The following is a 25,230-nucleotide window of genomic DNA, read 5'->3' on the forward strand; positions in this document are numbered from 1 at the left end:
GAGTGCTCCGAGGCGTCGAAGTACCCTGTACGGTCCGAAGTATCACCGAAGAAGCTGCTCACTAAGTCCCCGGCGGCGTATTGGCGTCCATACCCATACACGGTCACCGGGCTGGTATTCCATGTGGCGTCGTCGAAGGTTGTAGCGGCGGCTGTCACTTGTCTGCTGGTTCCTAATCCGTAGGCGGGAGAGCTGTCGTGCTTCTTCGGCGCGCTGTAGGTAAGTGGTCACGTCGATGTTTTCCTCGTCGGTCACGTTTGGTAACGTGGGGTCGAGCGTCGTTGCCGGGCTCCGTCCGTAGACCAACTTGTATGGCGCCATCTGCGTCGTTCCTTGTACAGCCGTGTTGTACACGAAGGTCACGTACGGAAGGATGGCGTCCCACGTCTTGTGTTCGACGTGGACGTACATGGCCAGCATGTCGGCGATGGTCGTATTGAGACCCTCGGTCAGGCGGTTGGTCTGTGGGTGGTACGCGGTGGTCCGGCGGTGGCTTGTGTAGCTGTATTCCAAGATCGCCTGAGTTAGGTCAGCCGTAAACGCCGTACCTATGTCGATGATGAGAACCTCTGGGGCGCCGTGTCGAAGGACGATGCTCTCAACGAAGAACTTGGCTACCTCAGCGGCACTGCCTTTGGGCAGGGCTTTTATTTCGGCGTAGCGTGTGAGGTAGTCGGTAGCCACGAGGATCCATTTATTTCCGCAAGCCGACGTTGGGAACGGCCCCAGGAGGTCCATCCCGATCTGCTGGAATGGTTGCCGAGGAGGCTCGATCGGCTGAAGGAAGCCTGCTGGTCTTGTGGGCGGTGTCTTCCGTCGCTGACAATCTCGGCGCGTCCTTACGTAGAGAGTGACGTCGGCGGCAAGGCGCGGCCAGTAGTGCTTTTCCTGTACTCGTGCGAGTGTGCGGGAAAGTCCGAGGTGTCCAGCCGTCGGGTCGTCCTGCAGGGAATGCAGAATTTCTGAGAAGCTTAACAAGAGAAGCTTAACATCTTGGAGGTGGATGACCCATTCTTAGTGAAAATGTCCCAGGATGTTTTGGACTTAATGTACTTGCAGTCCAGCGAAGGCCTTTCTGCGATCTCTGTAGATGTTAAGGGCCTTTTTTACTCTCTGCCTCGTGATGGGTTACTGAAATGCATCAAGGATGCCCTTGAGCAGTTTGGCTGGATAGATTTCAAGGATGCATCAGGTATCCCATCCAGGCATTTTTTAGATCTTTTAGCCTTGTACCTCGACTCCACTTACATTCAATGGGATGGGAAACCTTTTATTCAGAAAGCAAGGCATTTGCATTGGATCTTGTATTGCGCCTGTTCTTAGCGATTTCTTTTTAGCCAGTCTTAACAGAGTCCTCTTGACGCGCCTTATGGGCACAAAGGTTCTTAAATGTTTCAGGTATGTGTATGACTATCTGTTCTTCATCAAATCTGACAAAGGTTCCTTCGAATCTCAAGCCACTAACACATTAACACTGGCACGTGATTGCTTACAGCCGCTCGTGCTTACTCACGAACTTCCGGGCGAGGATTGTACAATCAGGTTCCTTGATGTACGATTTCATTTCCATGAAAATCACACGTGCTGGTCTTACGAACCTAGGGGGAGCAAGCCGTTGTTGCCTTTCCACTCCTCCCACTCAAAACTGGTAAAAAGGTCCATCATCCGGCACTGCCTCGATAACGCCCTAAAGAAATCCTGTTCTCATCTCTTGGAGACGAGCCTTCACTGCCAGAGAACTCGCCTGACGCAAGCAGGTTATCCCGATCACCTTGTTATATCGGTTGCAGAATGCTTGCTCAAAAAACCACCTTCCAATTGTCAGGCCGGAATAACAGCTAATTTTGACGGCAGGAAAAAGTTCGCCGCTATACTGTATCTACACAGGATATCCCAAAACATAAAAAAAGGTGGGTGCTCGTGCAAACGTTGGCGTCGTGTTCACGACCTCAAATAAGTTGGCTAAACTTTGCAAAAGCAGCAACCCAGTTGCTCAAGGCAGGCTTGGCTGCAGTAAGAACCACAGGGCACATTACGTGCCCTGCAAGGGAGGTGTTCTTTACCAGATCCCCTTATCGTGTGGTAAGCATTATGTAGGACAAACGGGGCGTTGTCCTAATGACATGCTCAGGGAGCACTGCAACAATGTCAGGAAAGGCAGCGATGGCTGGTTAGCCACACACTGCACCGCGTGTGGTTGCGTTCCGCTTTTTGATAAATGTTTCATTGTCCATAGGCACCTTGACGAAACTACTCGTTTAATCATCGAATAGGCAACTATACACAGGCTTGGCGAAGATTGTGTTAGCACCCCGTCACTATCGCTAACTAACAAAGAACTTGTGTTCCTCGACGGTACTGTACCTGCGCATGCGTGATTTTTACCAAGTGTATAAATATGTGTGATCCGGATTCAAATAAATCATTTGTTGAAAGTTAGCGCCTGTGTACGTGTTCTTCCTACTTGTCCCTTCTTCATAATTCTGCGCTAAACGCTTCAGATATGCCGAGCCAACAAGGCCAGAAGTCAGCCCTTGCTACACGTCCTTCTTTGTGATTTTGTTCAGGCGACGATAATCGACGCAGAAACGTAGGGCCCCATCCTTCTTCTTCACTAACACCACGGGAGACGCCCACGGGCTGTTGGACGGCTGGATGATGTCGTCGCGTAGCATTTCGGCGACTTGTTTCCTAACGGCCTCCCGTTCCCGCGTCGAAACCGGGTAGGGACTCTGACGGAGTGGTCGAGCATTTTCTTCTGTTATAATGCGGTGCTTAGCAAGGGGCGTTTGTCGGACCCGCGATGACGACGAGAAACAGTCCTTGTATTCCTGCAGAAGGCATCGAATCTGTTGGTGTTGGCGAGCGGGAAGACTTGGGTTTACGCCGAAGGGTGGCTCAGGTATTGGGGTAGTCGTCGGAGCTTCGTCAGAATCTGAAAAGGCAAACGCATCACTGACGGCCAAGATTTCTTCGATGTATGCAGTCGTCGTGCCCCTGCTCAGGTGTCTGTATTCTTGGCTGAAGTTCGTTAGCATCACGCTTCCTTTTCCTTCATGCAACCGAGCAATGCCCCTTGCGACGCAAATGTCACGGTCTAGCAGCAAACACTGGTCGCTCTCGATGACACCTTCGATGTCTTCGACTTTTTCGGTGCTGACGGGAATTATGACGCTGGAGCGAGGCGGGATGGTAACTTGATCCTCGAGCACGTTCACGGCATGTTGACATGGATTCGTATCCGGCGGTGTCATTTTGTCCGACGATAGGGTTATCGACTTGGTTCTTAGGTCGATGACGGCGCCGTGATGGTTTAAGAAGTCCATGCCAAGTATGACGTCCCTGGAGCAGTGTTGCAAGATTACGAATCTCACATGATACGTGCGATTATTGATTGTGACTCTTGCTGTGCAGACTCCAGACGGCGTTATTAGATGGCCACCAGCGGTACGGATTTCGGGGCCTTCCCAAGCAGTCTTAACTTTCTTCAACTTCGTGGCGAAGGGCCCACTGATGACGCAATAGTCGGCTCCAGTATCGACGAGAGCAGTGACGTTGTGGCCGTCGATGAGAACGTCGAGGTCGCTAGTTCGTCGCCTTGCGTTGCGGTCACGGCTGCGTCGGTTTGTTCCGCTGCTTCCATGCTGCGTCATCGGGTCTTCGGTCCGTGCGATTTCGTCGTCAGGGGTCTGTCTGGTTCGCGTCGTGTTCTGCGGCGTCATCGTCGGCGGCGGATGATCTTAGGTAGTTCGTCGTACAGCAACCGCACCTCCATCGGTTGCTGCCTTAGTTTCCCGGATACGGGCTGGGCGACCGGCCCCGGTTTGGGCCAGTGTACTGCCAGCGGTGCGCTGACATGTAGCGGCCGGGCGACGGCGAGCGGGAAGGTCGTCGTTCTTGCCACTGTGTTCCGCTGAGGTAGTCGTCGATGTCACGAGGCCGTTCGCCTGGCTACGGGCGCGGCGCGTTGACGGCGAATCCGCGTAGCCCCATCTGTCGGTACTGGCAGCAGCGGTACGTGTGGCCGGCCTCCCCGCAGTGGTAGCATAGCGGGCGGTTGTCAGGGGCACGCCAAACGTCGGTCTTTCGGGGGGTGCATCGTTGTCCTGTCGGCGGGCGGTATGACGTCGGTGGTGGTGGCGGCGGTGCCTGGCGGCGGAACTGCTGCGGCGGCGCGGCGTCTTGAGGCGGGCGAGGAGGGGGGTGTTGCGTAGGGCTGCAGCAGCATAGCTCATGGCTTCCAGCTGAGCCTGCGGTGCTTCGGGAATTCCAAGCGATTGCCGGACTTCCTCGCGGACAACGTCAGCGATTGAATCCACTTGATGCTGCGGCGGGGGTAAAAGCTTTCGCAGTTCCTCCCGCACGATCACTCGAATCGTTTCACGCAGGTCGTCGGAGCAGAATGATTGAACTTCTGCGCAAGCTGGCGTTGAGCGGCGATTGAATTGTCGGGTGCGCATCTCCAGCGGCTTTTCAATCGTCGTCGCTTCGGAGATGAATTCCTGGACAGTACTCGGTGGGTTCCGCATCAGACCCGCGAACAGCTCCTGCTTTACTCCTCGCATGAGGAAGCGAACTTTCTTGTCTTCCGGCATTTCGGGGTCGGCGTGGCGGAAGAGCCTGGTCATCTCTTCTGTGAAGAGCACCACGTTTTCGTTTGGCAGCTGCGAACGGGTTTCAAGCAGCGCTTCGGCCCTCTCCTTGCGGATGACGCTCGTGAATGTAGCGAGGAACCTGGTGAGAAATGTCCCACGTTATCAGGGTTCGCTCTTGGTTCTCGAACCAGGTGCGAGCGGCGTCTTGTAAGGCGAAGTAGACATGCCGTAGCCTGTCTTCGCTGGTCCAGGCATTGAAAACGGCGACTCGGTCGTAGGCTTCAAGCCAGCTTTCCGGGTCTTCGAATGATGATCCGCGGAAGGTTGGCGGCTCCTTGGGCGTACGGGGAAGGATCGGCGCAGGCTGCACGGTGTCGGTCATCGTCGCTGCGGTCGATATTGCGATCTGCGGCTGCCTGGCTTTTTCGGGAAGGAGCCCGTGCTCTGGCAGCAGTCCCTTATGCCTGCGCCTTCCTCGCTGCTCGGCCTTGGCGTCGACGTCGTCTTTCCGACTCGGGCTTGGTTCGCGGCTTGACGTGGGCGTCCGGAACATGGGCGAACAGCACCTCCACCAGATATCACGTGGTCGTGACGTCGACGAAGACAGCAGTCAGCACGTCCGAGATGAAACTGTTTATTTGGCCGAACTTGTGGCCGGGAAACTGAAGGTCAAACTACGGCAATACACTGATAGCGGCAAACAGAGCGTCGACCGTCGATCAACTGACAAGCGGTGAAGCGCGTCCGCTTTTATCATGTGCCGTCGAATATTCCAGCGTTATCGCTGGTTGCCGCGCAAACTCTAGAATAAGCTCGAGTGTTCGCGTCTTGCGCGCAATCTTAACAAAACGATCTACAATAATTGGGGAGCTTCTCGAACAATGAGGCGCGGTTTGCGCTGAGCGTTGCTGACAGTCTTTGTGGACGAAAACCGAATACAGCAAAAGTGATACTAAGAAAAGCACGTGGCAATATTCAATGAAATCTTTGCGTCGTAAACGACGGCTGCATATTCTAGTGTAGTTTGAAGATGTATTAGGCGACCAATTATCCCGCCTAATTACTGCAAGCCACCTCTACCGAACACCAGCGGCAGCTGGAATTTCATGGACCGACAGCCAAACAGTGTATTAAGGCGAAAGCCTTAGATGCCTCATCAAGCGCGAAAATTGACCGTCGGCGGCGTCAGCACGAGTGATGCAAAAAATAATTACGTGATGACGTCATCATATGACATCACAGATGATAAAATTTTGTGACATCGTCGTGACGTCACATAACGTGACGTCGTCATATTACATCTTCGCTTGGTCAAAATGGCCGATCACGGAGGCAGTGCATGCCTCCGCTGGTGTGCAGAAAGCTTGCACTGCCTCCGATCCATGAGGCTGTAAGAAAACCACGTTAGGCACAGAAATATCTCGAAGGGAGGCAGAAAATGTTCAATACACTGACCAAGGTCATTGGCTAGAAGAAAAAGAAGATGGCTTTCGCCTTTCAGTCGTCTTAGATGAATGCATAAAGGACCCTGTGAGATTTTTTTTTCTTTATCAATAAAGGGAAATAAAAAAGACAATCGTGATTTCTTTCAGTTTCATTTGCAGAGTGGAACACAACAGTATGACATACTAAGGCATTGGGGCGGTTGCACTAGACTGAAATAGAAAATAAAACACGAGTACTATCAAACTCGAGCCGAAGTATCAAACTCGAGCCCTGCCTGGAAATGCAAAGGCCCTTTGTCTAAGCTCTCATCTTTGTGGGATGTTGTGACTGGTGATCATAAGATTGTACTTGAACATTGGAATCAATACTCTGTTTACTTACTACATGGTCCCAGAAGTTGCGTTTCTCCGCGAAGTTGTGATTCGCATCAAACACGTCACTTTCTTTTTTGTAACATAGTCCGTGCATGATTTTCCGAAATATCGCCTCTGTCTTTCAAATATGCGGACAAAACAGCTGTCAGTTCAATGTATATGTCTATCACACAACTCCGGCAGCTACGACGATCACCTATGTCTGGGGTGCTCGTTCAAGCGGGCGCACCACTCTCCATGTGTGGGGTGCGGTTAGCCACATAGGTTTGCGACCAGTGTATCCATTTCTATGGAGCATGACCTCTGAAAGCTGCACGGGTGTTTTGGAGGCAGTGTTCACATCTCTTATGGTCCCTTCGCAGATGGACCCTACTGGCTCCAATAGGACAACGCACTATTCCGCATATCGAAGGCAGTGCAGAAGATGCTGGACAACTTAGGTCGGACAAATCTGAACAGGCCTACGCGAAGTCCTCATTTAAATGTCATAGAATATGCATGCGGAGTAATGGAATCAAACTTAGCTAGGAAGGCAGGACTAGCCGTGGGTTCGATTCCCGGCGACCGGGAATCAGCGGAAGGTTGCGCTGAGGTTGTCTTTGCGCTGCCTTCACAGCACATCACGTGAGCGAATTAGAGCGGGCGCCTTATAGCCGTCGCTTGAAAGAGCGTGCTGGGATAATGCAAGTCACGCAAATGTCCGATCTGAGTAATCTCGCTTTTGAGATGTCCCGCTACAACGTCAGTAGTGCTACAATGTGGTTTCCCAATTAAAATAATATCCTAGATGTGGATGCTCACAACGATTCGATGTCATTCTCACAAAATACACCCCCGTTCGTCGGCGTTCGTCTATCATATAGCTGCCTTCTGTGGCCTACTCATTCCGCATGTCGCGCCGAGATATACGTCTAGACCACGTGCTCCTTACGGATGATATTTCTGGGGTTCCTTTTCAGCTGCATTTGTGGAAAATTCGCGCACACCACACGAAGGCACAAAGCAAAAGTTCACAAGGACCAGCGCAGACTAACAACTGACCTTTATTCCATAAGAAAGCACATATATATATATATATATATATATATATATATATATATATATATATATATATATATATATATATATATATATATATATATATATATATATAATATATTCATTCCCGATTAGTACCTCATAATCTCTGCGCATGAGCAACATGGCACCGCATATTCCTTTATATAAAACGATAAAACCATTACCAGACCAATACACTGTAACATCTTGTTTAGTAAGGTAATGTCTTCTTCATTCAATGCGATGGATGGATGACTAACACATGCGTCTTTAAATCTGGCGATATGCCAAGCTTCTACGATCTGTCTGCTTGTCTGATTAGAGTGAACATACAAAATAGCACTTTGATCACTCAATGGACTACATGACTTCAATGAACAACGCGCACAATGTAATGCTAAATGCGTGTCACGTCTTCCCTTCAGGCTGGCCAAGTGTTATTTTAACCGTACATTTAAACATCGCCCGGTCTGACCTAAGTAGCACTGGGCACATTTGCACAGGATCTGGTAGACTACGTTTCTTTGGCAACCCACAACCCGGTGATCAGGACGCTTCGAGAACTTCTTAGCGATACTACCAGGGGGATGAAACTTCGCGGTTTTTCTGTCCCGTGACCGCAGCGATCCTAATGTTTGGGGGCATAAATGAACGTTGTTGTTCCATTTTATATTTATATTACCAGGTTACTTATTAACTCCGGAGTTTTTAATACACAAGTGAACCTAAAGGTTGCAGTTCGAGATTGTGAAAATACGAGCGCCACTCGGAGTGGAAAACGGGAACTGCGCCGTCCTATCTCTCACGGCGAAAAAGGGGCGTGTCTTGTCGTGCGCCCATGTATGCTACGGCCTACGGTGTCCCAAAGGCCGCTTTTACCACCGTAAAGTTTGTTTCAGCGAAACTGGCGAAACCCTTGCAAGCTTCAGCGAAACAGACTCATGATTCATCACAAATCGTGCTGTGATGAGTGGTGTCGAAATTCTTCACGCCACAGTGGCATAAAATTATTTCGCATCCCAGCGGGCGAAAGGTACGATCTGCATGCTGCTTGTTTTGTTTTTCTACGCTTGCACGGCATATCAGGATGCGGTTGCAGCGGTAGCTATTCAAGATGTGTTTTACTGTATGAATGGTACACTTAGGCAATAAAACATTCAAACAAACTCTGCTCATTATTCTTGTCTAATGTATGTGTACACGTAAATAAAAACAAAGTCTCACTTAGAATAAGTGGTGCAAAAATAGGTGGATGGGCAAACCTTCATCAATTAGAACGCAACGATTGCCGTTTTGATGATGTGGCGGGTTGTGCAAGGAAGAGGGCCGCGCGCTCGCCATCTGAATACCTTCCACTCACTCACTTTCGCTTGCTGGTGCATCCCAATTGAACTTGTCGCTAAATCACCCCCCCCCCCCCCCCCCACCCCGCCACTCGGATTCTCAGTCCTCATCAAGATGGCGTCCCCCAGTGCGTGTCTGCGATGCGCCGCCATGTTTTAGTACCGTCCCCAAACACCAGGTGTTCGTCCGGCACTGGGAGCGAATATCGCTTTCCATGAATGGTATAGGAACATTCACTCCCCTGATACTACTAGGCTTGTCTCCGTACAGGTTATTTACAGCAGGGCAAATACCCCCCCTCTCCCTTTGTTTCTTGCCGAAAATACCACGCTCACACCATACATAGCGGCCACCTTCTTAAGTTTATGTGAAAAGCCATGCATGTACGGATTACCGAACATTTCTTAGCGTCTCGGTTTCTTTGCACCTCTTTCTCCTCAAATTTTATTTTCTTCAATAGCTTTTCGCTTGCAATTAGAAGAACCGAGCTGGGGTATCCGGCCTTTCCCAGCCGAAATTTCTGCTCTAGGAACGATTCATTCATCTTGTGCTTGCGCGTTTTTGTTAAAGCTGATTGAAAGCACCCCCTTGCAATTCCGTTTTTGATTATCCTTGAATGGGCGGAAGCATGCTGTAACAAAGTCTTCTCCGTTCTCGGGGAATACTTCCAGCACAAATGGCCTTCTTCGAAAATGAGCTTCACGGCTAGGAACTGTAGACAGCTATCAGTGGCCTCTTCATATGTGAAAATTAGACCTTTGCCTCTTTTTCTGAATGTTTTCCAACACACTTTTGGTAAACATATCCCCCATTCCGTGTTAAGGACTAACATCAAATAATTGTCAACATACCTGAATATTTTTAGAGCTTTGCCATCAAAATCGGAATTCACAAGTCTGTCTATGTTACTCAAGAAAATTGTGCTTCATACTGGGGCTACATTTGACCCTATGCACACTAAATTTTTTTGACGGAACAGTTTATCTTTAAACTGCACAACCGTACTCTCCAGGTACATGCGAAGTACTTCAAGAAATGTTTCTAGCGACATTCCACTGCTATTACGGAAAGCAACTTCATCATTGTCCCGTTCAACGCACCCTTTTACGCACTCTAGTAGAGCGTCTTGCAGCAAAGAATAATAAAGGTCTTGAATGTCAAGACTGAAGCCCTTGTAGCTCCCTTCCTCAAGACCAGACACATATTGCACCACCTCCTCAGAATTCGTGATGAAAAATGGGTCGTTCGTTGACAAAGACGCAAGTATTTTTCGAAGAAACCCAGACACTTGCAACTCACATTTTTTTTAACAATCCCGCCGCGCGTTTCTTAAGTTCGTGCCCCTTTACTTTTACTTCCTCAAAGCATCTGTGCACCGCTTCCCAAGCCTTACCAGAATACATGTTATCTGGCAACACGACAAGAGAACCTTCTTTGAGCGATTTTACGACCCTCAATTCCTTTGAGCGCAAATAGCCAGCAAGTGGCTCGCTATTTAGGCTGACGTTCCTGCTATAACTTTATGGCCCGATACGCCGGACCATGACGTACCCTTAACACACCAGTGTAGTTGCCGTGCCTGGCAAGCGCAGGACTTCCGCAGAAGTTCAATTTTAGCAAAAAACGTCTATTATTCTCGTAACACTTGGTTCAAAGCAAAAAATACGGCACAGGCTGCTGCTCGTTGTCTGCTTCGCATGAAAGTGATTCCCACAATGCATGGTATCTGCTGGATTTTTGAAAGTTTTTTTTTGCATATTGGCCCCATCGAAATGCTGCCATGGAGGCTGGGAATGGAACCCAGTTATTCGCATTAATAGCTATAAAGCTGCGATCGCCATTTCTTACGTGAGGCCTGTTTTTCCAACCGCTCCACTTTCATGAGTTTGTGCGATTAGTTTTTTTTTCGCCTAAAGCTCCTCACTCTGGGCTACAGTTACACGAGCCAGCAAAGAATAGCTGACAAAATGAATGCACTCGTTGCGTCTAAACTAGGCCTCGCAGTTGAAGAACCTTGAGCAGGCCTCGAGCGTTCAGAAAAAGGCGCCGCGGACGGCTGATTTGCAGGCGACGACCGGTTCGAGAGAGAGGAGTAGTGATAAAGAGTATCCACGCATCCATCTATCAGCTATGCGCGAGCGCCCCAGGCATGGCCGTTTGCGGACCAATCTCCGACTTCATCCCTCTCATCACGGAACGGCCGTGCGCCGGGGCCGCTCCATTCCATTCCGGCCGCGCTTTCGGTGCGAACGAAATCGTCGGCGCTCGAATTCCTGCTCGCGTGGCCGGCCGATGTTTGCCGACGGGCACGTGCGTCCGGCCACACTGGCCATCGGAGGCTGCCGGGTAGAAAGCGTGGGGGGGGGGGGGGGGGGAGGGGGACCGCGGCGGCACGCTCGGCTAGAAAGGGCCTCGCGTGGGGCCGCTGCTAGGTTCGTTGGAAGCGGCGCCGAAAAGAGAAAAACGCAGACTCGCAAGGTAAAGGCCGCTGCTTAGAAACACTCGCTCTAAAAGAGAGCAACAGTGAAAAAGATAATAATGGTGAGCGGACCGACGAGAGCGATAAAGACCGCAGCGGACCGCCCACGCACGCAACAATGCGGGCACGCGCGCTCAGTGGCGGCCGGTGCTACGTTTGCGCTGCTTCTCTCGCTTTTGTTCTTGTTTGCGGACCGGGGAGCGTAGGGTGGCGTACGCCCTCCACACCCCAGGCCAAACCCTCAATTTCCGATGCGGCACGCCGCGTGATGTGGCGCGGCGTCCGCTAGCTGTGCCTTCCACGCGAGCCGCCGAGACTCGAGGAGAGCGCGCGTGCGGAGGCGCACCTTTCTCCACCGTGCACGCACCGAGATTTCGAGGGCACTGGAAGGAGGAGGACGGCCACTCCTTGGACTGCGTCTTGCCAATTTGCGTGCTGCAAAGCGGAATGCTGTCAGGGTATGCACTAGCTTCGTTGACCATCCATGGTTCTATACTAGATGGGGACATTGCATGTTCGCCAAGTGGTATCTAACAATGATAGGAACCAATGGAAGCGCGGTAAATACGCAACAGAATAATCATGACGGTTTGCGTTTCATATCCAGACCATGCGGTGTCCTCACCACTGTTATACTAACGAGGTTTCTCGACAGCCATGGTAGTACGTATATTTTATGCTTTAAATGTGCTGCCAGCAACTAAGCCCCGAGATGGACCGCCAAGTGGCGAGACTGGCGGGAAAAGCACTTTCATTCTTACTGAGGGGCCTTCCACGGGCCATACCTTCCTTCGTATACTCGGTGGTGTACACGCTACGAGTGAATACCGGCCTCTGCATTCTTGGACGGCACGGAAAGTGGCGCGTGCCATGGGCCCTTCACTTAAAGCGGGAACTCGCAAAAGGTGAATGGAACCGCCTTGTCTCTCGCGATAGTCTCGCGATAGTGATGTCTTCAGGAATAAAGCTGCCCCATTCGAGCAATCTTCTACGTTTTTTCCGTGTTCCTTTTTCGTCTCCGACCTTACTAATTACATTTGTCATGTTCATCGTTGTTGATTAGCGTGCTCTGGGCTTCAGTACAAAGACCCCCATTGGAGGTGACCTCCATGACCCTAGGCTCGAAAAATACACGGCGTCCATTTTAGCATGCCATCGCACTTGATGAAGGGCTTCCGAAGCTCACACACTCCCGCCGCCTCGAGACGCGATCACTCGTCTTCTCCATTCTTCATTCCAGAGCGCGGACCACACTACGTGATGGATGAAAAAAGCGGTCGTCGCATAATAGCAGAAATGTTCTTATTAAGCGGCATTTTTCTTATGCGAAGGCTCGTTCGCGTGCCTCTACCGCGCGTGCTGTATCCCAGTGAGGCCCTTCACGGGCTCCGAGCGGATCCGGAGGACGCATGCCACGCGCAGATCCCTCGCCGGCTTGTCATCGCCGTTCCGGAGATGGGCGCCAGCGGTAAGCACCCGTGAAGTCCGGTGGAGGCGGCTTCGGCCTCACCTCGTCAATGATCGTTGCATTCCACGACGGCGGTTCTGCCGCCGTTCGCCTCATTCGCCCGCGACACGTTTTGTGGTCAGGGGCGGAACATGAAAAGTACGGGATGGGGAGGGGGGGGGGGTTACAGCTGGCTTTTCACCGGAGGCACTAGGCGCAGCCGAGAGCGCGGGTGAAACATTTAACGCGACCGCTCGTGCTGTCAATTTGCGTGCCTTCCACCTGGGCTGCCATATTCGTCGTGATCGCATTTTCTTGTATGCAGTGCTCGGCTTCACCGACGACGGCAACTCGGCCAGGGAAGCTGCACTGGAATTTCATAAATATTCGCTCTGTCTCAGACGTGCGACAGCTAACGGAAGTCGCGCCGCGCGTATATCAGCGCCGGCCTTTTCGATAGTACCCTTCTTGCACTACTTGATGCTCCTACCGGCCAAGTAAGAAGCGCCAAAGCGTTCGAAGCGATTAGTAAGGTTGGTCTTTCACAATTCCAACTATTCTGACAGATACTGACCACTTGTCACTGACTCTTGACTGCCAAACAGCTCTAGTTCGCAACATACTCATTCTTGAGAATATTCAAGCAGATTTGGAGAAGGGCCACGTACTATACCTATAATGTGCCCCTAAGAGTTATTATGATCTCCCCACGCCTTTCGCCAACCTAGCCAAGAAACACCAACTTTAAGGCCCCTTAGCTCATTACCGAACATCCGTTGCGCTCATATCGCTTCTGCCAGAATGACAGTTTTTAATTTCCAGGTGGAGTTTAAAACAAGTAACAACTCTGCATATTGCAATGCGTCGCTGTTTTTTTTTTTCTTAAACAGACAGTGATAAAGAACTTCCTCTTGCAGCCATAATGACCATGACTGCGCAGTCGCGCGATTTTATAATACAAGCGGGGTGACTGTACACTGAAATATGTCTACGCGGGAGTAGCCTGGAACAGAAAGCCATCGCTGGTACTCAAAGCTTACTTAACGCCCCTACTTTTAAACCAGCTGATAACCACTTTACTGAATTCATAAAAATAACCATCATAAAGACCGCGTAAACGAAATGCTCAAGTGTTATACATTGTTGTTCAGAAAACGTAAACAATTGTGGGCCGTTGCGAATGTCATCTTCGTTGAACGCGCCTTACACTCTGTCACGTGTAAATACCGTGGCAGAGTATTTACACGTGACAGCCCGGAGAAATAAAAAAGAAGAGTGGCACGAGGCGCGCTCGCGGTGTTCGTTCCAAGGCAGTGCAGTCCTGGGCTCCTGGATAAGCGAGAGGTTATGCCGGGCGAGACGCGTGCGTGGCAAGGTATGGAGTCCAGGGCGAGGTCCAGGCTAGCCGAGGTGTCGAGGCTCCAGGTGCCAGTGTTCGGGCTACTGGCTGAATGAAGGACCGCTGAGCGGTGCCGAGCTGTACCAAGCGATGTTGCAGGCTTGCACGTGGGTCTCTGGTCCCTGAGATACCGCACCCGAGCTGCGCCTGGCGGTGTCCTGGCTGCGGGGAGGAACGCCGGTTGCTGAGCTCTCGCACCGCAGCTGTGTCGAGCAGCATTCCAGCACGGCACAGACGGTACTGTGCTGGACGGAGCCTTCAAGTACAACCACCACGCCTGTGCGGTGAACGAGACGTCCAAGACGAGAGACGAGGCCGCGTTGGTCCGGGCATCTCCTGGACGCCGCTACCGCTGCCTGAGAACCGTGAGCTTCAGATCACGGGACTGTTACCACCTGTTTTTCCCCCCGTGAGCTGCGGTGGACGCTGGGATGACAACTAAACAATCGTCTTCTCTTAATATCTTTTTAGTTTGTCATATCAATGTTCAAAAACGACTCCCTGACTGATTTCTGCGCTGCTGCACACTAATAGAAGTGCAAGAGTCGTCCTAAACATCACAATTTTATTGCGTCTGCAACGCATGACAGAGGTCTAGCTCTAACTTTCAGAGCCGCGCTTCGCTTTTCTGCAGTGGGCGGAAATTGACTGGAAGAAGTTTATTCCCATTGGCAAGGAACTTAGCCTGCCAGGGAAATAATTAAAACAGTGGATTGATGAGCAGCAGAACAGAGGATAGACGAGCTCAGGACAGGGACAGGTCTCGAATCGCTCGTCTGGCGGCCGAACAAAGTCTGCTGGAGGCTGAGTGTCGTTTTGCTCAGCGCACGGCTGTGGCGGTTGGAACCAGTGCCTCTGGTTTTTTCTGCCCCTAATAAGCTGCAGAAACTTTGCCCTCGAATTTGCGCTCTAAGCAAACGAAGTTGCAGTACCAGGCATGCAAACCCTTTCGTCGAATGCTGTATTGGAGTTTTTTTCTCCATTCCCATGACCTGTCCATCGGCCAGTGCAAAAGATGCGCCAATGACCGACTTAGGGTGCACGCACTAAGTTCGCATGTGGGTGCGAACCGATTTTCCGTGGCACTAGAATACTGGGCAAAAGTCACCTCGGCTCGCTTTAGAAGCGTTTCTTATCAAAAAGAACATTGGTGCATGTATAAGGGAGGCGTCGGTGTACTAGCATGCTTCCGAATTTGAATTTCTGCAAGGAGTCCTTTTGACATGCGCAGCTGTAACTCGCACCTTGTTATACGGCAGGTGTTATCGCATATTATTTTTTTTGTATTATACTTGATTTTTTAACGCGATAGCATTAAAGAGCTCGTTCCGCAGAAATTCCGGTGTCGGCGTCGGTGTCGTGGGTTGTGAGCGAAAACTCATCATGTATAAAATAAATAATACAAAAATCTTAGTTTCGAGCGAGAATCGAACCCCAGGCCGTCTGCGTGGCAAGCAGGTGTTCTATCACAAACCCACTCCATTGCTTGGAACTGCACTGAAATTTTATGCTTCACATGACTTTAATGCTTCAGAAACATACGCGTCCTGTGTAGAGGTGTCGCAGTACGAGATGTAATATCGCAGTAAAACAGGGTACAAGCGTATATTGCGTATATTGACATCGGGCGTCACACCATGTGAACTGCATAACGAGTTGGTGGTTTAAAGCCGGCCACCGATTAAAAAAGGCACACGTATTACTGCGCGTATTCCCTTACGAACACGTAGTGGGCGCATCGCAACTTCGAAAAAAGTATCACGCGTGTAATTGCTGCTGGTTTAAAGCATGCTACCTATTACAAAGGGCACACACATTACTGCGCGCATTCTCTTACACACAGGTAGTGGGTACACTGTTGTCATAAAAGTGCTGTTGAAGAGGGCGGAAACCTTTACTATAGGTATGTCGTGTGTGTGTTTGTGTGTGTGTGTGTGTGTGTGTGTGTGTGTGTGTGTGTGTGTGTGTGTGTGTGCGTGTGTGCGTGCGTGCGTGCGTGCGTGCGTGCGTGTTGGCCTGTGCGTGAGACCGGGCGACTGAACATGATGACAAGCGAAACAGAGCACGATGAGGATGGGGCCGGATTTCGCTATCGCGTTCAACTCTTAAAGGTGGAGCTTAAACATCCCACAATTTTTGTTTTTTGCTCCATGTCTTTAATGCGATGTTGCGCACGCGTAACACCATAATTATATGTATTTAAACTTGGTGGGTGTGACGAAAATAAACAGTTGTTAGTAGCACCAGTCCTTTGTATGTTCGCCTTTCTGTGTTCCTCAATTTTTAGCGCTTATTCTTTCAGTGTTCATAGATATCCAACTAGCCCAACAGTCTGTTCTGCTAAAGTGTACATCTAAGGCGCCGCGGCATAGTTTCTACATCGTCGAACTATAATTGTCGAGCGCCACAAAACCGCCACCAGTTCCCTTGACAACCGTTTGCACACGGAACGCATCTCTGCACACGACCTGCATCTCCCGCGTGATTCATTGCTTTCCAGACCAACTGGTTTGCACACGGCACGCGTCCCTCTGCGGTTGCTCTTTCGCGGTTTATCCGTTGATCGCCCCGCCACGGCGGTCTAGTGGTTATGGCGCTCTACTGCTGGCCCGAAGGTCGCGGGATCGAATCCGGGCCGCGGCGGCTGCATTTTCGATGGAGGCGAAAATGTTTGTGGCCCGTGTACTTAGATTTAGGAGCACGTTCAAGAACCCCAGGTGGTCGAAATTTCCGGAGCCCTCCACTACGGCGTCTCTCATAATCATATCGTGGTTTCGGGACGTTAAACTCCAAATATTATTATTATCCGTTCATCGTGCGCGCCTAATCGGCTCCGTTACTCCTCTTGCTGGTAATTTTGCCTTATAAAGTACTCGCGTTCAGAAACACAACAGCTGCGGAAGCAGGCAAAAAAATAGAAAGCTGGCAAACAAGAACGCATGAAAATATCTGCTATATCAATACACGCGAATAATTCATCGAAAATTCAAGAAAACAAGAATAAGAGCTAAGAGGTCAAAGGTACCGCCGTGCTTTTTAGTAACTTTCAGATATTAAGGACATTTTCAAAAGGGCACTGTTACATACCAATAAATATCTAAACATTTTGGCGATGGTCACTGACCCGGACTGCTATCAAATGATTGTACACGTCCATGTAAAGCTTAGGCCTTCAAGGAAAACTTACACGGTGAGTGTCATATTTTTCGGAATATGAGCGAGGATGCTCTTCGGCCGCTTGAGATGACCTTGTAGCGCTGGCTTATTCTTCCGCCCTCATTCTTTAGCAAATAACTGAACGCTATCTACTATTTCGCTTTTTTATACCCAAGTTAAGTTCCATAGATAACTGATTTTATCAGGCTTCCGTTTTAGCATAACGCGATGAACTCAGCATGTGCCAATCAGGATGGTGTGGTGCTGTTCCCGTTACCGTCCTCAGAACGTTTGCACAAACAGACTTTTGCAGAAGACCCAAGCTCCAACAAAACAACGTCAGATATGCCATGGCATACGAACACATTGCAGGCATCTTTGGACAACATGAAACTTGGAACGATACAAGGTCGAGTTAGTTGGTAGGTGTTCATAGTAAGAGAAAGTACAGCGGGCTGACATGGGCAAAAGAGAAATTGAGAACACAAATGCGTTTGTCTTGCCTGTCTTTCTTGCACTCCCCAAGTGCAAACGCTGCTTACTATTAAATGTATAAGCTTTGAAAAACTGTGTGCCCGCCCCTCCGTCCTTCCCTCAGGTAAGATTGGTCGCTGTAAGAAAATGAAAGTATATCACCCTTTTCCGGAAGTTCATACGTGAACTTCCGGAATATAATGATAGAGGCATTCTACGTCAAGCAAAAGGGGATGTATGCGTCAGTACAACGTCTTTATCCGTACAGTATAAGGAACTTGGTTATCTCGGCAACACTGTGCGTCTTTTTTAGGGGCGAAGCTCCTTAAGGCGGCACCCGTTCGTCCCTCGTCGTGCTCGTAGTAGTGAGTAACAAGTCTTACCCTTTGACCTCCAAGGTGGTGCCGGTGGGAGATTTCTCCTGTGCGTTGTTGAACAATAAAAAATTCGCAGCGTGCGCGTTAACTAAAAGCCGAATTCTTCTGTCTCTGTAGAAGTGTAAGTGTTAGCTAAAAGCCGACTTCTTCTGTCTCTCATTCCCATTAGCAGCCATTGTTTACCTCCAAGGTAGTGCCTGGTGAGATTTCTCCTGTGCGTGATTAAACAATAAAAATTTTGTTCAAAACGCCGTTGATTGATGAAATAAACCAACGAAAGACGCCAGATGTTTTGTAAAAACAAAACGAAAGAACGCCAGATGTTTCTAAAGCAAAACGAAAAAGACGCCAGCTGCTTAACGAAAGACGCAAGGTGTTTTCTAAAGCAATGGTTTTCTAAACAATGAAAATTCACAGCGTACATGTAAAATTAAAGTGAGCTGCAAGTCGTCATAACTCATCGAACCTTTAGTATAAACGCGCCCGATCTCACGTCGGTGATGATGTACTGGGCAGAATTCACGGAAGATTCACGGTTTACCGATGAACCTCCGCAGCTTCGCCCACTCATCATCATTCACTCCGTGGATATGCTGTGATTTTTTATAATTACGTTCAGGCGATCGAGCATTATGGTGATGCATGCACACATTGTTCTTGTGTCTCGGAACGTGATTGAGAAGCTTTTATCTTGTGTCCTTGTTTTAGTTTGCGCCGTAAAGTTTTCTTGAATTATAAATCTTCACCAACTAGCTCAAGCCAAGACTTATGCTTGAACAAATATCATAACACTTACATTTACACATGGCGGTATACTGGGATTGCCATGTAGAATGTACCCTGATCGTCCTTCCATTTGGTAGCCCGGCCTCTGAGAGCGGTATACAGTTGGTTGGGGATGTCTCGATGAAAAAGAAAAAGGACTTTACAAAGGACTCTGGGATGGAATACGGGCCAGTGCGATGCATACCAGGCGCAGTTGAAAAGAGCGTTGTCAGGCCACTTGACATGCCTGATGACTTATCCACCAGGGACAAATACTGATCTCCGACACACTCGTCAAAGAAAGTATTCCTTACACACAAGAAAATGAAATTGTTTTCTCAACAACAAATCAAGGAATTAATTCTTTTCTGGGAGTCTACTTATTTATGAGTTACCACGTGTTGCCAGCGCTCAGAAACTACTGGTCAACGTTGCCTGCTCTTGGTGCGCTTTTTATTGCAAGTGCGATGCCTCTTCATCGCTTTGAACAGCTTCGTAGTGCGCTGCATTTGGCAGACAACCAGCCTCAGCCGAGCAGAGAGGATTCCACCTTTGACATAGCTTATAAAGAGCGCTGTCTTATCGAACATTACAATGAGGCGTTTCAAGCTGCTCTTTCTTCGTCAAAGCTGCAGTCTGTCGACGAGTACATGATCAAATTCAAAGTATACAACATCATGAAACAATGCATCAAAAATTCGCATCAATACTCCTTTAATGTAGCGCTATTATAGTTCTTGTGTAGTTCTTGCTGTAGTATTAAATTCCGCGCTAATGTCGTTTTTGTGTAGGTTTGGTGTAGCTCTAAATCCTGCGCTTAATGCAGCTCCACTGCCGTGAAACCTGAGGAAGAACGTGGCACCGGCAACCCAGAAAACCAAGCGCTTGCCAACGCCTCGCGCGGGTATCGCGCGCTTGCCTATACGCTTGCCGAGGCGGCGGCGCCTTCTCTTGCGCGGCACGGGTATCAGCCGGATTTTTCAAAAACGTTTTTCGCGATTTTAGGCAAATCATTCCGACTAATTCTTGCTTATTTCTGTCGTTTAGATTATTTTAGACCTCGTTAGTTTATTTTACGCTAGTGTTGAGCATTGTCAGCGTTGTTTGAGGCCTGTTTCAGACCACTACGTGACCATGCGACCGTGGATGGACGACAAGCCGGGCCCCTAAAGTGGTACGCGCTTAAAAATTTATTTCACAGAGACGCTGCAAAAGACCAGCGCAGTTACAGTGAATTATTAAGGGCATTTCTGAACGGCAGAAGTTCTTTACGTCTTCGTGTTTTAGCGCTGCATCAATCATGTTAAGTACTGACGCTGCTGTTGAGTATTTACCGCTTTTTCAATTGACACTGCTGCTTCTTAACGTATACCAGATATAACTAGGGCGACAAGCAAACGTCGTGTCCCATGGTGGAAGGACGAGCGCCGCAACGCTCGGAAGAAACAGAATAAAGCGTGGGGGCTACTGCGCGAATCCCCCGCAGCAGAAAACTCTGCATTTTTTAAGCAATTAAAATAAGAAAGTAGGGGAACGCGCCGGCAGGCTAGGAGAGAGAGCTGGCAGAAGTTTCTGTTGGGATCAAGTTCCTACACCGACAATGGTAGAGCCTGGAACCGGTTTAATAGAATAAGCGGGCAACATACTTTTTCACTTCCTTTAGTAAACATACAGGGAGACACCTAGGAAGACCAAGCCAACTCCCTCGGCGTGCACTTTCAACTTTTTCCAGTTTTTCCGTTTAAAAGGTACCAAAACAGAATAGAGGGACAGAAATTTCAACGAAAATCCGCAACAGACGAGATATATAACAGGCCGTTCTGCCTTGCTGAGCTGCAGGCGTCGCTGAATTGCGGCAACAATTCTGCGCCTCGCTCTGACCATGTAATGTACTAAATCTTAAAACACCTACCCTGTCAAACACAGAAAACTCTCCTCAGCCTCTGCAACACCATGTGGTTTTCTGGCGAGATGCCCACTGCTTGGAAAGAGGCCGTTGTCATTCCAATCCTGAAACAGGGCAAGGACCCATCTCTCGTTTCGAGTAACAGGCCTATAGCCCTAACAAGTTGTCGCTGTAAAGAACTGAAAAATGTGATAAACAGGCTGCTGCTACATTTCCTTGAATCGAACAATCTTCTTGATCCATACCAATGTGGATACCGAGAGGGACGATGCAAAACTGACCATTTAATACAAATTGAGGCAGCAATTCGCTCTACATGACTTCATAAGCAGTTATTTCGCTCTGTATTCCTTGACAAGGAAAATGCCTAGGATAAAACATGGCGGCTCGGAATACTGAGACACCTCTCACACTTGAATATTATAGAGAAATAATGTTGAATGTTACTGAGGGCTATCTGTCGAGTCGCACATTTCGTGTCCGAGTGGGAAATGTCTTATCACGTCTATTTGCCCAAGAAACTGGAGTACCGCAGGGTGGGGTGCTCAGCTGCACTCTTTTGCTGAAGACAATGAACTCTTTGCGTCTCTCCATCCCGCGTAACGTGTTTTGTCGCACGTGCGTGGATGATGTACAGATAGGTTTTAAGTCCTGCAACCTCACAATGTGTGAACAGCTTGTCTTGAATAAGGTGGCCAAATGGGCAGACCAGAACGGGTTCAGCCTAAACGTACAAAAAAGTACCTGTGTCCTTTTCTCTAGGAAAAGAGGCACACACGCCGATCCCGATATTGATCTGCAGGGTCAGCGTTCACCAGTAAGCACACAACATAAGTTCTAGGCTTAATTCTGGACTCAGAATTAACTTTTGTGCCACACACAAAATATCTAAAAAGCAAGTGCTTGAAAACAATGAACATATTCATGGGCGTCCGGAGGGGGGTGCAAGGGGGGCAGCTGCCCCCCCCCCCACTTGGAATTTTGGATAATAATTTTTTATGCAGTAGCAGTAAGCTACACAACTTGATTAGCACACTCCAGTCCCGCATATCCGCGTAAAACATCATTCAGGATTACCAGCCAAATTTGCACGTTACATACTGCTATGGACTAATCTTGCCGGTCATGTCACGGCAATGAAACAAAAGCTACCTATGCTGTATGCCCCCCTCCCCCTCCCCCACCCTCTGCTGATGCACCCCCCTGGAAAATGTTCTGCGGACGCCCTTGAACATATTAAAACTGTTGTCACGCACTACGTGGGGTAGTAACAAAAAGTGCGACCAGCTCCACTTCCCGAACGCTGTCGAAACAGCGAAGCTTATTCCCCACATCGTTAGGTTCAGCCTCACCCATATTTTTGCGCCTCTCACTGGTTCACACTTTCGACCAAGCTTCGCCCTCGCCCATCTTGGCGCGGTGCAGCCCTTCCTCTCCTACCGAGTCCCACTCTTTCCACACCGCAAGACACCCCTGACGAGCGCTACGTCAACGGACGGGTAAGCTTCGACTTAGAACGGCTTCACTGTTAAAAATGTGTGTTGAAATTGTATAAGAGCCTTGTACACCCGCGTCTAGACTACGGAGCCATAATTTATCAGTCTGCCTCACCAAGCGTCCTACAGATACTGGATCCTGTCCATCACCTGGGTATTAGCCTTTCTACAGGAGCCTGTCATTTGTGCCACCTATCCTATACCTATCATTTGTCTATTTTTTAAAAGTGAATGCAAACAATTAACCTTGCGCACGCCCTACCTCAAATTATTTGTCCAACTGAACCCCCTTCTATAACCATCCTCGAGTGAGACAGCCCTACTCACTGCGTATGAGAGGCCTGGCACAGGAAATGGGTGTCCCACTTCATGAACAACTAATGGCTCCCGCAAAGCAGCTTCCGCTGTGGCAGTGGAAGATTATCGACTGTGATCTGTCCTTTGTACAGATCGAAAAACACGCACCTCTTGCATATATTCACGCGTATTTTCTTGAAATGCAGCACAAATATTCCTTCCCTGAGTTCTTTACAGATGCTTCAAATCCCACACTGGTGTCTCCTACGCAGCGGTCGGTCCATCCTTTCCGTGTGCCGGCGTTCTGCACCCGGAAATACAAGTAGTTTTACCGCAAGAGCTTATGTGATATATGCGACTTTCACACAGAATAAACAATTAAAATGACAAAATGCAGTTATATACGCCGATTCACTAAGCGTCGTAAAAGCATTCAAAAGCTTCAAGAAACACAGAAACCCTGCCATGGTCTCGATCTATTCACTACTACTACTTTACGCATTCGAGCAGCATGTTGTAGTTGCTGGGTTTCAGGACACCGCGAGATTGAAGTAAATGTCTTGGCAAACAAACTAACTGCATACGTCCAAGAAAACGCTGCCGATTCATCAGTTGCAGTCCCTGCATTGGACGTTAAGCCCCTTCTAAAGAAATCAGTAAGGGTACACTGGCAGCGCTTGTGGGATAGAGAAACACAAAATAAGTTTCACGTCATCAAGCCGCCTCTTGGGTCACCGGTATCGAAGTCACGCCATATAGGAGGCACACTTTACAGAAATTAGAATGGGAGACGCCAGAGGTCGGCGAACTCCCTCATGAATCGACTCATCCAGACTCGCTCAGTCTGAGATCGGGCCATGAGGCTGAGTCTTAGTGAGTCCGGGTGAGTATTATTTTGGTGAGTTGGAGTCTGAGGGAGTCCGGTTGAGGAATATTTCCGTGAGTGTGAGTCCGAGTGAGCCCGCTTGAGGGAAATATTAGTGAGTCTGAGTCTGCGTGAGTCCTAAGAGCAAAATAGATTACTTGGGTGAGTCTGAGTGAGCTCCACCTTTTACTGCCGAGTCCCGACCTATGGTCCTATCTACCCATTTTCAGCATTACTGTCAGCCTTATATCGGCTTACGTTTATACTCAAATCTATTGACAAGTATCTCAACGCACTAGCGTTCATGCGCTATCTCAGTATTTATTGATCAGAAGCGTGAGATTGGGCAGGGGAGGGGGGTTGCCATGACCTCCCCGCAAACTTTTTCTAGGGAAGTTCTTGATAAAAATATGTTTTGTGATTGACACATTTCATAAAAATTCCGTAACTGAATTGAAACTACTAATAAGTCGTATTGGAAGGTACAAGATCAAGAGGTGTATTAAGAACATCGATTATGTTAGATATTGGTGCTAAAGAGCATTGACACCATGATCGAAAAAGTTAATTTTACGCTAACGGACTCATGAGTCGAGTCACTCAGACTGAGGTCAAGCCGTGAATCTGAGTCTGAGTGAGTTCGGATGAACAATATGTTGGTGAGTTTGAGTCCGAGTGAGTCCGGCTGAGGAAAAGTCTAGTGAGTGTGAGTCCGAGTGAATCCGGTTGCGGAAAACTTTGGCGAGTCTGAGTCCGAGTGAGCCCTCGGAGCAAAATATATTTCTTGAGTGAGCCTCAGTGAGCTCCAATTTTTTCGCCGGCCTATTAGACACACACACAGTTCACACGCAGACCTTTTGTACAGTGGTGACCCACCCAAGTGTGAGAAATGCGGCGCGCCACTTACTGTACTTCACATCCTGCTTTAAAGAGGTCATGAAGCACCCCTCGGGCTTGTTGAAAAAACACATCCTGCGGAAAGCAGACACGGCTATGAACTGCTCAGCGAAATATTGCATGAGGAAAAAACTGTAATGACGCAAAGAAGACGGGGACGAAGCGAAGACACGAACAGACATACACGGGCGCCAACTTCCAACTGTTTATTATCAGAAACCGCGCCGATTTATATACGCTGCCGAACAAGGTAATCCCATGACAGAAATTGAGACATCGCAGAACTAACAATTCATCATGAGCCATAAATACAGAGACAAGGCATGCGCCGGAACAGCACTAACGCGATCGAACTATGAAAACATGCCAGCACCTATGAACACGTGCCAACCCTAGTGAGAGGCAACATGAATATCGCACATTCTAAACTCTACATGTACACTGTAAAAAAAGATTACTCCCAGGTGGGAGTAAAATGCTTGTCCTCTAGCGACCCCCCCCCCCATTCGGAGTTTTTTATACTCCGGACTTCCGGAGTAAAGCATTTACTCCGGCTGGCCGGAGTTATTGCGTGGCGCCTCCGGAGTGTTTCTGCCGCTCTTTCACTCCGGCTGGCCGGAGTTATTGCGTGGCATCTTCGGAGTATTTTTCACTGTTCTTTTACTCCGGCTGGCCGGAGTTTTTGCGCGGCACCTCCGGAATATTTTTTGCCGTTCTTTCACTCCGGCTGGCCGGAGTGACTGCGTGGCACCTTCGGAGTATTTTTCGCCGTTGTTTCACTCCGGCTATCCGGAGTTTTTTCGTGTCACCTCCGGAATATTTTACGAATCTCCTTACTCCGTCCGGACGGAATT

Source organism: Rhipicephalus sanguineus, chromosome 1 (assembly GCF_013339695.2).
Source record: "Rhipicephalus sanguineus isolate Rsan-2018 chromosome 1, BIME_Rsan_1.4, whole genome shotgun sequence".
NCBI lineage: Eukaryota > Metazoa > Arthropoda > Arachnida > Ixodida > Ixodidae > Rhipicephalus > Rhipicephalus sanguineus.